The 13,490-nt window shown below is 45.8% G+C and overlaps 1 long non-coding RNA gene across 1 annotated transcript in view; it reads right to left on the reverse strand.

Moving 5' to 3' along the window:
- LOC143441754 (uncharacterized) overlaps positions 1 to 13,490 on the reverse strand; it is a 69,520-nt gene that overhangs the window by 3,437 nt on the left and 52,593 nt on the right. Inside the window, exon 4 of the long non-coding RNA XR_013109419.1 lies at positions 616 to 684. This is a non-coding gene — a long non-coding RNA (uncharacterized LOC143441754). The remainder of the gene's footprint in view (positions 1 to 615; positions 685 to 13,490) is intronic.

A 13,490-nucleotide genomic window follows, 5' to 3' on the forward strand; every position in this document is an offset into this window, starting at 1 on the left:
GGGAATGGCTCAGTAGGGAAAGTGCTTGGCACTCAAACATGAGGAACCAAGTTCAGATCCAGAGACTATGTAAACACTAAATGTTGTGATGTACAACTTTTATTCTTGCACTGGGAATTGAGAGCTCATTGGTCAGCCAGGCTAGATGAATTTGAAACCTCCAGATTCAGAAAAAGTCTCAAAAAAAATATAAGGCGGAGAACAATACTCACATATACTCACATGCATGTGTGCGCGTGCACACACACACACATAGACACTCTGACACACATAATCACACATACTCACATACTCATACACATTCACATACACATAAAAACTCACAGACACACACACATACATACATACACATACACTCTCACACACACATAGTCACACACTTACAAACACACACTTAAACATACATACATACTCACACATTCATGCATACACATGCTCTCACATACACATTCACATGCATTCACATGCACATACATACACACATTCACATATATACACTCATACACATTCACATACACACACTCACATACACATGCTCTCACACACACACATACACACACTCACATACACACACACACACACACACACGGTCTGAGTCCTCAACTTCTGTCTTACCATGTGACCTTGACTGTATCTTCTCCACCCCTGAGTTACATCCACCATTGTGATGCTCCAGGCATGAACCTGTCACGAGACAAATGGGTTTCCCCACTCTTGAGTTTCAGCCTCTAAAACACTGAGCCACATAACCGTTTGTTTATAGAATATTCCACCCCTGATTTATTGTGCTGTCATTATCACAGCCTGAAACAGACAGACAGGGAACTAAAATGTGTTTCCCTCCTGATCCAGTTTGGTTTAGGCTTTCTGTCATTCTGCTTACTATACTAAAACTACTAAATCTTCTCTTCTCCTTGGTCCCTTTCTACAAAAATTGAGCATTTTGGAGTCCAAGTCCACTTGGGTCTCACAATCACAATTTAGAGACAAGAAACAATGATCTTTTAAGAAGGTTCTAAATCTTCCCCGGACCCCACAGAGAGCTTCAGGCTGGGACCAACTGTCTCCTGGGGCTGTACTACTCTCCCAAGTCCCTAGAGAGTCCTGTAGGTGCTCTCCCACCTCCCTTACAGTTGCAGGTCTTGGAAGATAGTGGTTAGTGGTATCCCACGGGGACCTTGAAGCTACAAGCCTGCTTCCCATGTGCCCTCCATGAAGCCCAAGGGAACCACTCACACTGTGTATGCAAGTGCTATATAGATGTCAGAGGATCTGCAGCTGGGGCCTAGCACCCCAAGCCCAGAGAGAAAGCTTCAAGCATTGTGGCCTACCACTGCACAAATCTTTCCCAGTGGGAGATAGTCACTGAGTGTGGAATGGGAAGCAGACCGCTGGGCTTGTGTCTCTTACCTCTTGGAGAAGAGGACCAACCACGATTTGACCAAGCTTGCAAAAAGCCTTAGGATTTTTCTCCAGGCAGCTCTGGATAGCCACTCCCAGAAAGTTCTTATCTGCTACTGAACAGGCATTCAATTTAGAAATGCCATAGTATGTAAAATAGCCACGCATCACATGACAGCTTCTGTTTGCACTGAGGAAAGAGTTAATCCCAATGTGTGTATTATGACCCTAGTGACTCATAGACCAGGAAACTGAGGATCAGAGAAGCAAAGTGGTCAGACATAAGTCTTGCAGAGAATCACTACCAATCTAGATCTGAGTCTCATGGCTTCCTATAGGGCATTCTTCTCATTTCCCCTTAGATTCTCAAACCCTACACCTACATCTAATATATGTCTGAATAGATTGTTCCTCTATGTTGTGAGTTCTCGAATCATTTGAAACAGTCCAAGCTATGACAGACTATACCACATTGGTAGAGATGACTCTGCTCTCTTTCTATGATAGACTGAGTAGGGCAGCAATTACCAATTCGATGCTGTGTAATGACTAATCGCTGCCAACAGTAACAACTTTCAACTGCAGGGATGCAATCTTATGCTGACGGATCCACCGGTTAGAGAAGGTAAGGAGGGTGAGCATGGTTCCCTGTGGCTCAATGTGTCATTAGGAGCAGCAGCTTCCTGGGTGAAGCTTTTGAGTAGGGGTGTGGTGCCTTTGGAGGTCTCAGCTAGAAACAGCCTGTTTTGGCTTCCACCTATACAAACAGAGATGCAGATCCAATGGGCCAGGTAAATGCACTCATCTTTAGAAGGGAGAGACACACCTTCGTCACATGACAGGGTAGCATGTTCTCGTCCAGGGAGGTTGTGAAGAAGTGAGAGCCAGAATCCAATCTGCCAGGTAAAAGGTCAAATGTCTGCGTCTGTCTGTCTGTTTGTCTGTCTGTCTCCATTCTGGCTCGATGAGCTATCATCATTCCTAAACATTTACCTCTGCTTATCTTCTCAGAGATACTCAAATTACTTCCTGACAGTTGGTTTCAGTTAAAAATCATGCCCAGGCATTTAACTCTCCTTCCTAAGCAGAGTCAATGAAAGGGCTTCGGATAGCATTTAGCTTTCCTAGATCTAGCCCACTGCACCTCCAGAGCCTGAGGCATCTTTCTAAAGTCTTGCTTGTTCTTAGTCTGTACCACTGAATGGGCCTCCAGTGGCTTCAATGCCCACAACACTGAGCCATGACCCTCAGTCTGGCATTGCATTCTGAAAACATGACGTCACTCAGTCCAGCTATTAGCTACAGCAAGGGTTTCACTGACATGACTTAACTGGATGGAGTAAGCATCTTCACTTGCCTGTACTCTTAGGCCTGCCCTGTCTCCCATAATATACCCATGCCTTTTCTCACAGGATCCGGGGCATGGAGTTTGTAAAAGCCTAATGCAAATGCAGTATTTGGGATACACTCTTGCTCTAAGGAGAGAGCGGGGCATGTCACCTCAGCTCATGTGTCCTCTGTTGATTCAGAGGCATGAGGAGCCTAAGGTGGCCAGTTGGCAGTCTAACAACCAGCTCTGGCATGAAGGCCGTGTGTCCCAACTGAAATAATCTTCTTCCAGGACTGAGACCTCTAGGCTAGATGCTCCTGAGACTACAAGAGGCAAGCTCCTTGTGAGAAACCCCCTCCGGGTAGCCGTGCAGGTACCATCCCCACTTCTAGTCTTGATTTCAGGACCTATATCTTGACTGTGGCAGAAGTACCCCAGACTGGATGCTGCTGACTTAAAGCAGAGCTTCTTGAACATTCTATGCTCATAGTCCTTCTGCGCCTGAGAGATCTTACACAATCCTGAGAGTGTAGGCGGCTAACTAGATAGTAACTTCAAATCGAAACCTTCCATAAAGGTTTGGGAATGTAAGCCAAAAGTAGAAATCTCAGAAAGCTTCCTGAAACTTCACAAGGCTCCCTCCCAAGGTCACCCAAGCAGTAACAACTTCTGGGAGACGGAGCTGCCTGCAAGTCCCGACTGGAGCTCTAAGGGATGCAGCTTTCCCGAGTCATCACCGGTGCATCCTGAGGCACGCTCATTCGTGATATGCTTGCTGTCTTTAGACCTGCATGCTCCTGTGAGCAACCCCTCACTCTCCCAGAGGGAACCCCAATAAACTCTTTGGTTTACTAACCTTGCCTCACTTTCGTCTGTGGGAATGGACATTGATTCATTTCTCCCCAGGAAAAGTCACACAACATATATATATATATATATATATATATATATATATATATATATATATTAGCATTATATATATTGCTTATATATATATGTATACATATATATACATATATATACATATATATATAAGCATTCATTAAAGGATAAAGCAAATTTGCATACTAATGTAATAAAATGGATGTACTTGTTTAGTTAAAGAATCATATCTTGGCTGGACATTTGATACAGCAGCGTGTAGAGCATTGTCAACAGTTTTCAGGGTTGACTGATAGATTGATTTTCTAATCATCAATTCTGCAATGCCACTTGGCATAAACACACAGTACAAAATGGCAGAACTATGCCTAGGGTTACTCCAGAAATTGTTACAAGTTTTACCCTAATTCCAAAGTCAAAATTTATTTAAAGACTGTAGGATGAAGCTCTAGTTGACATCTAATTAAGAGAAAAAAAATCAAACATTGAAACAATGCAGAGATAATACTAATTTAATATTTGTGTACAGAAGTTTGGCAATAGGGAAACAGTGAGAGTGTTTTTGGTAATTAAACCATTCAATTTTTTTTTTCTTGCCTCAAGTTTATCTGTAAAAGCGGTATAGGACACTGGTCATCTGCAAATAGTATGTGGGTAGGCATGTCCCAGCAGTCCATCTGTCTTCACATTGGCAGCAGCCTTTTCTATGGGGCCTTCACAGGGGCCTGGATACCTTTGGGAACCTGAGCTGGAGCTGAAGCCTGGGCCTTAGCTGGAGGTTTGGCCTTTGCCTTGGTTTGAACCTTGGGCTTTGGTTGGCAGAGCCTATGACCCTTGGCCATGTAGCTTCGAATCTGCTTCCCAAACTTGGGCTGAGCAATGGAAGCCAGACAGCTGAGTTTGCAGCTGGGGCCTTTGGCATCTTGGGCTTGATGGTCTGAGGTGTCACCAGGGCCTTCATGGCCTCTGAGCAGGCACTTACTGCCTTATTGGCCTGCATCTTCTTCAGGCCTTTCTTGTTGTGCTTCTTGGCAAAGCTCATGTTCCTCAGGAACTTGGGATCAACCCCCTTAAGAGATTCACATCTTTGTGACTGGGGTTTCTTGATGCCATTTCTGTGCCATTTGCAGGACTGGTTGTGTGAGGTGTGGTCTTTGGACTTGGCCACATCTGCACGGTAACCCTCCCGCAGCACCTGGAACCAGAAGAAAACTATTCAGCTTCTCTAAGAGCAGAGCACTTTGTATGGACAGTAGAACCTTTACACTTCATGAGATCACCCCCAATCTGAGCTAGGTGTTTTGCGATGCTTTGCTTGGCACTGTGTGTTTGACAGCATGCTCGACTCCGAGTGGTGTGTCACGTAATCAAAACCCAAGGTCTGGTGAAGCCATTCAATGCAACGTAGGGTGGGGCTCCAGGAAAGCCTCACATTCATTAAGTGCTTGGCTTGGAATTAGGTTTTGGTCTTTGTACCTTCAGTAAACTACTGTTGACAAAATTTTCAATTCTGCCACATCAGTTACTTGACACTGGAGATAAGGTGTCGTGACCCCAAGTTTGAGAAGCTAGACTTTAGAAGACACATTACATTGTGGAAGCCACACCTGAACTCCACAAGGAACTGTCCGTTGCTTTTAGAAGAAACGTAATGAGACCAGAGTAGATTCCACTGGCCTGGCCCAAGCTGGCATAGCATTTCCTACAAGATGAGTCACCCAGTCAGCTGTCACGGCAGAATTCCACTGCACTGAAGAGAAAGCTGTCTGAGGTCCATGCATGGTGCTTTGTGCAGAAGTCCTAAGCAGGGAAGGCAAAGCTGTCTCCCAAGACACTAACCACCATGGACCCCAGCTCCATGTACCTCTCCCCACCCTAGTTCCCAGGAAGACCTCAGTAATGTTTCAGGCAAATCTATTACTTAGGTCTTCCACAAATATTTATTAAGTACCTTCTGTGGGCTAGACAGTCTGCTGGGTGCTGTGGAGAAACTCAAGTAGTGAAATGAAATAAACAAATCTGTTGCCTGGATCCTCCCAGCCCAGTGGACATTTGGTTCTCTTCATGGCTGAGGAGTCTTCTCTGCCTTGTCAGACTGTGGGTGTTGGAAGACCATATTCCATATTCCCACTCCCAACATGCAAAGGAGCAGAGATGTTCTGGAACCCATTGAGAGGGTCTGGGAAGCAAGAATCTATTGTTTCCCAGAAGAAACCATGACTGTGTGTGGCCCATGGGAGTTATGCCTTCTCTAGGAAGATAGTGAACGGGTAGGGTACCATGGAGAGAGAGCGCCACACTCCTGATACTTGCTGGTTCTAGCTGATGGGCCACCTTGGCATCTCAGTTCCTCCACTTTGGGCAACCTACCTCCTTCTCTACAGGATCACATCATTCCCAGCCAGCACACCCAACTGTAGCCATTCTACAAGAAGACAGAAGATGCCATGTGACCCTTTGGGGGACCAAAAAAACAGTGCATCCCATCTCACTCCTGGGGGATGGAGCCTTCATTGCCAGGCTCAGTCCCTGCTCCCTGGCCCATGCTGATGTTCTCCTGCAGAGCACACCTCATTCTTTATTGATTGACATTGGCATTACCAACCAGGAAGTCAATAGCTGGAATTGCATTCCTACCATACGCAGTCAGATGTGCCCAGAAGCCTCAGCGGCTATTTTGAGATTAACACACATGACATCTTTGGCCCCTGCAGCAGCTTCTCCTCAGAAGCCCAGCAAACCCTCTTGCCAAAAAGAAAAGGAACCCTCACTGGGAGACTAGATTTGAGCAGGCACACTGCACAAGTCACCTCCCCTTCTGGCCTCCCCTTCTGGTTCTCAGTATGAGATGTGAGATGATACTTGGGTTGGATGTTGCCTGGAACTCTTTTCTAAGTAAATTACAAGTTTATGCCATAAATACAAAGGGGTGAGCCTATGCCCAGCAAAGCTGTCCACACTGCCTGAGTACTGGCTTTCTACTTCTGGATCAACTTGTCTCAACCCAAAACACCTCCTTATCCACTAGAAAGCCTGCTGTCCTGCTCTATGGCTCCATGGCAGACAATATTCTTAGCCTCAGGTTTTTGCTCCTCCTTGCATCCCCAGGTTAGGCATGTTTATTTGCTGTTAGCCTAGGGACCTGAATGTTAAGCATAAGTCACCATGACCAACCCAAGGGCCACAACTTTCCCACTTGCAATATTGCTTCTCTGCAGTGAAGGTTGTTGCTATCTTTGTTCTAGAAGTGTGAGCTCTCTGGGAGTCACTGAACACTCACCCTGTGCTCTAGGTACCAACTCTCAGAGAGGGTGGCTTACATAGAGCAGCAGTACGGTGGGACATTTCTCAGATGTTCCTTGGTTCCTGTGAACGGAGGGTGGTGCCATGCTCTCTCCAGTTAGTTGAGCATCATTTGCCTCAGAGCCTCTTGTTCCTGGACTGATGGATCCTCTAAGGAACAGCTGTAGCTGACAGTTAAGCTGGGATGAGCCCACTACAGGGAAGAGCTTGCTTAGCACATCCCTGATATCCAGAACCTTGTCATCAATGACTTGGCCAGGAATCAGTAGCACTGACTGTAAATGTTTGTAGACTACAGACACCTAGAGATCCACAGAGTACTGGCGTGAGCCACTTGGCTTACAAGCTGAGCACAGCCTTGTTTATCAAAGCCACAGTCAGCATCTTTGTATAGTAGAAGCCTGTGTCCCAGTGGACCAGGGCCAGGATCCTAGTGACTGTCAAACTAAAATAGACCTGCCTGCCTAAGAAACAGGGAAGATCATTTCAAACCCTCCTCAGGGTAGCAGCTTTTACACCCATGATGCAGAGTTGATGGGGAAGGAGCACCCTCATCCACACACAAGCTTCTCTGACATGTTTCTTTGCCTGGAGTGGGGACAGCATGGGAAGATAATCCTCTCTAATGTAGACTTTTTTCCTGTGTCTGTCTCCCTTACATGTCTTCTGTCACAAGGAACTCATTACCTGTTCCAAACAGCTGACAATGAGCTGAAATCTACCTTGCTCTTATTTTCTGCTCCCATCTCTGTCTGCTACAGCTGCTTTTAAAGCCTCTTTCATAAAGAGCTCATTGGGAAAGACGCAGTCTCTGTCTCTGTCTCTTGTCTTCAAGCCAAATAGCCCTGACTTTGCAACTGTCTTCATGTAGCCAATTTCTGGTCCATCATATGCTCGACTTCCCTCTATGGCTGTTCAGGAGAAACCAACCCTTCTCAAGGCCCCACCAAACCTGGCATGGCATGCAGACTCCTGGACAAGATTGGGACAGACTGACACCCACAGCCACTCCACTCTAAAGCTTGTTCGCCACTGGGGAAATATGCAGTCCACTTACTCTGAGTGGCATGATGGCATTCAAGTGAGACCTGAACACTAGGTTGCATCTGATCACACATTAGTGATGACTGACACCAGTTCTTCACTGCTACAATTGAAAATGAGATGTATTTGCCCTTTGGGTAATACTGCCAAAAATGTGTGGCTCATGGGTCTATTGCCCCTTGGAGTCATGCTGCAACAGAAGAGCAGAAGAGAGGCCATCATTCAGCCGCCAGTGCCTTAGCGTTCTCAAGCTGAGCCAATAGCATGCGTGAGTAGAAATTTACATTAAGAAATTGTGATTTAAAAATCTGATTGAGAGCTGGAGAGATGTCTGTCAGTGAAGACCTTACCACAAAAGCCTGGAGACCTCAGGGTGATTACTAACACTCAATGTAAAAAAAATCTAGGCATGCTGGTACACACCTGTAATCCAAGTGCTATGAAGAAGAGACAGGGGATCCCAGGACTCACTGGCCAGTCAGTCTTGATGAATCTGTGAGCATCTGATCCAGTGAGAGACTCTGTCTCAAAACCAGGATGGAGAATGATTGAGCAAGACAACCAATGCTAACCTCTGGTCACCACAAGTACACATACATGGTGCACATGCACATATCACATATGTGTGAGTACAACCATACACATACACACACACATGTACACACACATGCACACACACACACACAGAGAGAGAGAGAGAGAGAGAGAGAGAGAGAGAGAGAGAGAGAGAGAGAGGAGGTTGATCAGACAGCCAGACAGTAGACATACTGGAGATTTGGGGTTGCGAAGAGAACCCAAAGTCAGTTTTTGTTCTGTTTGGTACCTTCAGTGCATTGGATAAGGACCACTCACACACAAAATGCTGTTTGCTTCAAGTCCACTAGTTTAAAGGTGATCATCATAGAAAATCATCCTCCCAGAAACATCTAAAATAATGTGTGGTCACACACGGGGGTCTGGCCAGGCTGACACATATGATTAATCCCACCAACAAGCAAGCTCTCCCATCTAGTGACAGAAAGGGATACTGAAGGTACTTGAGATTTACTTAAACTTGCGATGTTCTTCCAAAACACAAAATGACATCATCAGAAACCTTCCCATCACAGATTCTCATGTTCTTATTATCTAAGATAGTGACGGGATTCCTCACACCACGGACTACAATATGGAAGTCTACAAAGCAGGGTTCAGCCTCTGGCCATCCAGCCTACAAAAATGATACTGCCTTCAAGCTCTTAGTCAGGTGGTAAGACATTATTAAGTATATATGTCAGAATATGGTGTGATAAGCATTTATAATAAAACCAGCTTGTATCCGCCAAAATGTGCATAGCATTTCTCTCTAGACACGGAACCAAAATGAGCCTATTGGTTTGTGTTTCTCTTGAAGTGTTATGTAACATCTTTGCTAAGATCCCCTACCAATCACCAAGGGAGGTAATAAATAAGTTTCTCTTCTAAACAGAATGGTTTTAGAAAATCATTCCCATACATAAAACTCCAAAACAGTTATATCATTTCTCTGAGTTATGTTCCAGGTAAGTCTAACTAAATTCCCACCACCCCCCAGCCTGAGGGCTTTGTGGTTGTGACTGTTCAGTTAGAAAGTGTTTCTATAAGTTCTGATTAGACTGGGGAAAGTACTTTATAGACACTATTAATTATTTTTAGGAGAAATTTCATCTGTGGATGCTGGGCTGTCCTGGTACTTGCCTGCTGCTATAACAGAATATCATAGACTTGGTAATTTATAAAGAACAGAAGTCCATTGCTCACGGTTTAGAGACTAGCAAAGCCAAGCTCCAGGCTCTAACAGGCTAAGTCCAATGGGAGCTGGTCTTCTTCCAAGATGGAAACTCAGCTCATTGCTGTCTTCTCGAGAGACAACGTAATGCATTCTCACACAATGTAAGGCATGAAAGGGTGTCCAGTTCCCTCGACCTCTCCTCTAAGGTCATTAATCCCATTCATGAAGTAATTGCCTTCCATGCCCTTCATGAGGAAGGGCCCTCCCTCTGAAGACTACACTGATAATTAATCATCAGTGTGGGCTTTGGACACACATGGAGACATCAACACTGGCCATAATTAATCCCTTCTCAGCTTTACAAGTAACTGTCACCCTTTCTGCTCTCACTGCTACTTTGGCAGAGCTGGGGGACTTCACTGTTTTGTTAGCAGTCCTCATTCTGAAGGGAGAAAAAGCCTCACCGCCAGTCTGTAGTCACACGAGGTCTTACTGCATGTTCTGCCTCTGTGCTCTGAGTGCCCAGGTTGCTCAGCTTCCTCAACTAGCATTAGAGATTGGTGATTCCACGGGGAGATTTGGGTGCATCCATTGCAATATAGGATGCTGTCTTCGGGTTTTCATTGCTGTGAAGAGACACCATGAACAAGACAACTCTTATGAAGGCAAACATTTAGTTTAACTGGGGCTGGCTTACAGTTTCAGAGGTTTAGTCCATAATGCATTTTCAGAGGTTTAGTCCTGCATGCATGGCAGCATGCAGGCAGACATGGTGCTGGAGAAGAAGCTGAGAATTCTACATCTTGGTCCACAAGCAGCAAGAAGGAGACTATATACCACACTAAGCATGGCTTGAGCATAGGAGACCTCAAAGCCCTCCCCTCCACCAAGGGACACACTCCTCCAGCAAGGCAACACCTACTTCAGCAAGGCCACAGCTCCTAATAATGTCATTCCCTATAGGCCAAGCATTCAAACACAGGAGTCCATGGGGGCCATACTTATTCTAACCATCACACATGGCTGATGTTATCCCTGGTTCCTATCCAATGAATTTCAGTAGCAAACAGCTAACAATGTCTCTGGGCATTGTTGTTATTGCTGCTGCTGCTGCTGCTGCTGCTGCTGCTGCTGCTGCTGGTGGTGGTGGTGGTGGTTTTTGTTTTGATTATTTGTTCGTTTGTTGTATCACATTGTCACATTGGCTGGAACTCACTGCTATATTTCCCCCAAGGACCCACAAACTGTGGAATAACAAACATTAGAGGATAAGGAATATTAGAGGAATATTCTTCAAATATTCATTTGAAGAATCCAAAGGAGCTTGCCCATGGGAGCCTCCCACATCGTTCTCTGTGTGGGTTCATGTCTGACTGGCCTCGTGTTCTCACTCTGGAATCTAGAGTCATGCTCTCTCTCTTGCATCAGTCATCACTGGTGTGAGCAGGGATAGTCACTCACAGGAGCATTGTCTTGAGACAGGTTAGAACCAGAACAAAGAAGTTACAACAGTAAAACAACAACAAAACCATAGGTGGTCGAGCTCGGTGTGTGGGTACATCTATGTCTTCAGGTCATTAACAAATTCCGGAAAGTTCAAGCAATATTAAGGCAGCTAAAAAATGTACAGACTTCCTGCTGCTCGGTGCCTCAGCCTGCCCCAGTTCCCACTAGCCCTTGTCCCCTCAGGCACCTGCTCTCAGGGACTCCCTTACACCTGTTCCCAGAGAGCAGGGCATGCTGTTAAGGATGTAGTTTCAGCTCTTCAGAGGCTGAGGGAAAAAGGAAGGAAAATGCCTAGCTTCTGGCTTGCCTTTACATCTATTCTTCAATATTTACACTATTTTTTTTTCAGCCTTGGCACTAAAACTCTAGGTCTTGGTCTGGAGAGACGACAGGATGTCACCAGGCTTTATGGCTCTGAGACTCCAACTCATTCAAATTCTGAGAGACATCTACCACACACCTACTCTGAAAGTCTGCCTCTATCAGCCTGGAATTCAGGTACCTTCCATGGCTCCCCACTTTCTACAAAACAAAGTTCACTGCATAGCATGGGACATGTGTTCATTTCTGGGGACCGCTGTGACAACTTACAGTAAACTAGGTAGTTTAAAAGGTAGAAATGTGTCTTTCTGCAGTCCAGGGGCCGCAAGGCTGTGTGATCAAGGCATCAGCAATGCCTACTGTACTTGTGGATCCAAGAGAGCATTGCTCAGGACCTCTCTTGACCTCTCTGGCAATTGTTGGCATCCTTCACTGGCAACTTTGAACTCTTGTCTCTTCTTCCTGCTTCTGTGTATCTGTGTCTTGTCCCCATTCTTTTTCTTATAAGAACATCTGTCAAGCTTTTCAGGAGAGCCTAAAGAGCCTTACCTGGATCAATTACATTGGCAAATATTCTTACTTCCCAGAAGGCCAAGGTCACAGATTAGCACACAAGATGTGTACAGTAAGAACCAGAACCACACTCAGTGCAGTGCCGAAGGTAGCTGTCTAATGATGAGCATCCTGGCTCTGTTCTTTTGCTCATTCATCAGGGAGTTAAGTGGTGAGCCATACTTGGCCATTGCCATCTGGGCCAACATTTCTACCTGACTCCCCAGGGTCCTCTTTCTTCTACCTTTTTGTCCATGTGACCAAATTCAGAGCTTCTAATAACATTCCCACCTCCTCAAGAAGTCTTCTTGGCCTTCCTTGGGCTCACCAACCTCTCTTTCAGAAACACATCCCAAAGTATCCTCAACTGCCTCACTGAAGACAGGTGTGGACTCTCTGGCTGAGCCCCTGCAAGGCACTTACCAATCATATGCTGACCATCAAGTTAGCAAGAACCAGTTCTGTATGGCTCTGTGATCCTGTGATGGCTAATAATGGTTGCCCTTGACAGCACCTTGAATCCCCCAGGAGACAGGTTTCTGAGTATGTTTATGAGGGACTTTTTAGATTAGGTTAATGGAGGGTTAAAGACTCCTCCTTACTGTGGGTGACTCTAGTCTGTGTTTGAGGCTCCTGACTCCAAGAAGAAGAAAGGCCTGAACACCAAAATCCATCTCCCTTTGCTTCCTGGCTGGGAACACAAAGTGACCAGCTGCCTCACACTCCTGGCTCCTGTCACTGTAACTTCTCACTATGGTGGACTGTATGCTCTCAAACCATGAGACAAAACAACCCCTCCTCCCCCTTTTTTTGAGTTGCTTTTATTGGGTGTTTTGTCATAGAATCATGGAAAGTAGCTAACACTGTTTCTTACCAAGGTGTAGGGCAGGAGAAGAGAAGCTGGCCACCAGGAACTTTGCCACACAGTGCCACCACTAGGTTTTTAATCCTTATCATGCTCCCATCCAAGAACCTGAGGTCTCTGCAGTGCCTTGACTTCAAGTTCAAAGTCATAACACAAGCTGAGGCTGGGGACAGCTTCTGTGGAACTTCTTGGAGAGAGTTTCTACAGGTGGCTGGGACAGAAGACCACTGGACTCAGACTCCAATTTGGACATTCACTACTGTTTGCTCTGCAAATGCTTTACAACCTGTGCGTTGTCAGTGCCCAGGGAAATGAGTGCCAAGGACAAGAGAGACTGCCTGTGAAGCCTTGAGTGGCCCTGGCAATGTGGCTCAACAGGGAGGCCTCCAGTGTAGGAAAGGCTCCTCATATGCACCAGCAGAGGGACCTCTCATCACCAGGGTCTACACCATCAGTCCTGGAATCCCTTTCCCCATTTGTACCCCATCTACTTTCCAGCCAGCCACCCCACATCTCTCACCAAGGTCTACCATCAC

This window comes from Arvicanthis niloticus, chromosome 3, assembly GCF_011762505.2.
Source record: "Arvicanthis niloticus isolate mArvNil1 chromosome 3, mArvNil1.pat.X, whole genome shotgun sequence".
NCBI classification, from domain to species: Eukaryota; Metazoa; Chordata; class Mammalia; order Rodentia; family Muridae; genus Arvicanthis; species Arvicanthis niloticus.